Source organism: Schistocerca serialis, unplaced genomic scaffold, assembly GCF_023864345.2.
Source record: "Schistocerca serialis cubense isolate TAMUIC-IGC-003099 unplaced genomic scaffold, iqSchSeri2.2 HiC_scaffold_1362, whole genome shotgun sequence".
NCBI classification, from domain to species: domain Eukaryota; kingdom Metazoa; phylum Arthropoda; class Insecta; order Orthoptera; family Acrididae; genus Schistocerca; species Schistocerca serialis.
The window spans coordinates 2,829,193-2,833,119 of NW_026047583.1; positions in this window are offsets into that span (position 1 = coordinate 2,829,193).

The following is a 3,927-nucleotide window of genomic DNA, read 5'->3' on the forward strand; positions in this document are numbered from 1 at the left end:
GAGTTCAGGAGAGTAATAGGACGGAGGGAATCAAAATCTGTGGTTTTCGGAGGAGCACCAGTTTACCTTCCTGAAAAGGAGCAGGAAGTGAGACTCACCGCATCACTTCATTTACCATTAACGTTAAGGTGTCACCAATGAGTGGCCAAAATTGAACATAAAACTCCTTGGGAATACCACCTAATCCACTCTACTTGTGCGACTGAGATCCTGTAACAACATCATATACATCGTCCTTGTGAAAGGGACGCAGAAGCGTCATTTAATTGAGGAGTGACGACGCGATGCATCAAGGATGTAAAGTCGTCGAGAGAGTTTTCAGCCGGGACATGGGTCTGGTACAGATCAGTAAAATAGGTGTAAATAAAGTCGGAAATGTCACGGTGAGAGGTGAACATGCGGACGTCAGCGGTCGTGAGGTAGGCAAGGCACACACGTTTCCGGCGCGCCAGTAAACGCACTAGATGGTATAGTGGCGTCAATTCGTCTTGTAAAAGGGGACGTGGTCGAGACCTCATCTGCAGTCCCTCCATTTCAATGCGTTTGAGCTGCAGCAATCTGGCTTTGATGCACTGTGTATCAGTAACCCGTAGAGGAGCATGCGTAGCACTATCGTACAGTTGACGTAAGACTGAGTAGTATAATTCTGGCGTTCGTCGATCGTCTGTCACCTTCGCAACTCCAAAACGCACGAGAGCCCTACGGATTTGTGGTTTAACATGCAGTGTCCACCATGCCACAATAGACGAGTATCGGTCCATAGCGCGAGAACAACGAACCTATACGTCCTCCAGGACTACACCAAGAGAGGTATCCTGCAAATAGGCTATACTGAGCAACCAGTGAGGACGAAACAATTTAACCGGTTGCCGCTCGTAATTAAACGTGACGGCTACGGCTCAGTGATCAGTAAAACAGGCTGGTATCACAGTAACATCCAGAAGCTGCCCACACAAGGAGTCGAACAGGTAAAAGCGATCGAGGCGACTGCTAGACGTGGGAGTAAACCCATCTGAGGTACCCAAGCATGACACACGACCCGTCATCACAGCTTTAATTCCGCCAGTATCTCGTCTCCTACCTTCCAAACTTCGGTCATACTTGGGTAGCTCAGACGGTAGAGCACTTACCCGCGAAATGCAAAGGTCCCGAGTTAGAGTCTCGGTCCGGCACACAGGTATGATCCGCCAGGACGTTTCAACTCTTTATTACTTATCTCAACAGTCCAGGTAATTCTCAGCGCCATTTTGTAACAGCACATGACAAACGCTTCGATAAACATCTTATACGGTTTCCCCACAATCCTTGACTACTTCCATACAATGCTGTATGCCAGACACATACTCAAAGAAATGTCTTCATTAGTTGTTAAGGCCAATGTGCGATATTACTGGGCTTCTTTTGACCAGGGAGGCCTTCATTCTTCTAATCCATAACGCAATTTTTACTTTGAGCTTATCGGTGTTCTTCTTTCTCCTACTCCTAATTGCTTTCTAATCTCTCTGGTTTACTCTGTACCTACTGTGTGTGCTCTTTAGACTATTGATTCCATTCAACAGGTCTTGCAATTCTACCTAACTTTCAATGAGGGTAGCAATGTCATCAAAAAATCCTCTCATTGATATCTTGCACTTTAAATTAAAATCCAACTCATGAATTTCTCTTGTACACCACTGATAGTTTCTAAGACGTACAGGTTGAACCACAGGGTCCTGTCTGATTAGAGCCCTCCGATCTTGGTTCTCATTTCCTTCGTTCCCTCTTGCTGCTTGTACATATTTTATATTATCCGTATTTTCCTACAGGCTACACATTTCCTGTAAATTTTGAACATGTACCATTTTACATTGCCGAACACTTAGTCTGTTGTCTTTTGTCTTAATTTTCCATAAATCTTGCTTCAATTATCAATCACTATGTGAGGACTGCTTGCTCGTGTCCATCTGCATCAAAGCCAAATCCAGAAGCAGATCCAGATCATTCTCTCTCATTCTTCTCTGTATTATTCTTATCACCAATGTGGATGCATCAGCTGTTAAGCTGACTGTGCGACAGTCCTGCAACATACTATAGTAGCATTTGTTTCATATATGTATGTACTTCAGTAGTGCGTAACAGGTGGAACATGTGGACCTCTTGGCTACTTGCGTCCGTTGCGCCATAACTAGAGCCAGGTTTGCTGGATAGTTCAACTTTAAACCGGTCCGAAGTTAAGCTCCAGAGTTTCGAAGATTGTGACTGATTGCAGTGACGGATAACCAATCTCGTGATCAAAGCACCTCATAACTTTTCATCCATTTAACGGCATTAATTATCTTTATTCTTTGTGGTCAGTCTTTGCGACATACGATCATCACCTACACTACCTGTGGATAAATACAGGTGTTCGAAAGCAAGTGTCATACACTCCAAACTGACGCAGTATTGTCCAAATCAGCAAGGAAATTTCCCGTAGTCACACATGGAGCTAGACATAATAAGTAGGGCGGCATGTGATATTATCGGATCATAGTCATCCTTCTCTGTTAAGCACTCTCTCTTTCAAATACACCTGCCTCTGTCCGGATTGCGTTACGTGCTTTGGTCACACGCTCCTGTTACGTTCGCACTTTGTCGATGGACTGGGCATACAGCGATGACCTTAAATGCCTCCGCAGCCAGAAATCCGGCACATTCGTCTCCGGTGAATGATGGGGACATGATACCGTACCTACTCGGCGAGGATATCGCCTAAGAAACGGTGCGGTATGGTGCCCCGCTGTGCACAGTTCTGCAATAGGACTGGTAATCGGTAATACAGAGCACTTGTTCACCTGTTTGGATAAGTGTCTCGCTCAGTGAGCCTGTCGCCTGCAACTGCTGTGCATTAACTGATGCTGAAGCAATCATGACCCCACAAAGCCACGTTTGCAGCAACCCTCACGACCGTACCGCCGTAATTTACTGTGCCATCACGTGAGAATGCCGCGTTATTTGTAAATATACGGAGACAGTGAACTGGGGATATTTAACGACCTATATCTCAAAATGTTCTTGTTTCCGAACACGTCATTATTTTCTTCTTTCAGTTTTGAATAATACTACATCCTGCAAGAATATCTGAAACTTTTTAAAATAGCATGCATCAGTTAACGCCTACGTAATGAGAAAAATCCCCATGGTATATAATTACAGGTTGAGTCAGCTTCCGAACTATTTGTTAAGTCGGTCAAGATCTCTGTCTGCAGAAGACTCTTTTACAGATTTTCTTTTTGCTGAAAAGTCCAAATGAGTGAGCATAAAACTTGTTCCACAGATCTACAACAGACGGACGTTGTCAGTAGCGCCGTATTATCATGTGAATCTGCCCGACGACTTCTTCTAAAATCTGGATTGACCTACGCTTCTTTTCCCATCGCTTGGTACCGTCAGTTGCTCCAGATACCTAGTTACCCAGCGACCTATAATAAACTGGTAATCGAAGGGGTGCAACTTCTTTGAGTGACTCTGTAGAATGTTCCAGCCTTCTCATCCGACCTTGATGCGTTTCCTCTGGCAAGGGATTTCAGTTGATTTCCTATATCCTGAATACTTGTCTCGAAACTAACACTTCCACGTTTGTGCAATGACTGAAAGTAGCATCCGAATTACGATCTTTTGTGATTTTCGGAAAATCGAATTCAGCAATATGGTCTTCTCTTATCGTCTTGCATTTCTGTGCCAGTATGGCCAACGAAGTGACTGATAGATAATTCCGATTATTTAAGCGAATTTGCAATCAACTTACGCATCTTCAATGGAGTACAACTTGCAGACTCATGTCCTATGTCTTTTTTTTCTTTCTTTTTTTTTTTTTTTTTAAGGATCAGAACTGACCGATTTATGTCCAGTAATTATGGAATCCTTTTCAACGTAAATGTAAAACTGCAATAGCTAAACGAGCATCCA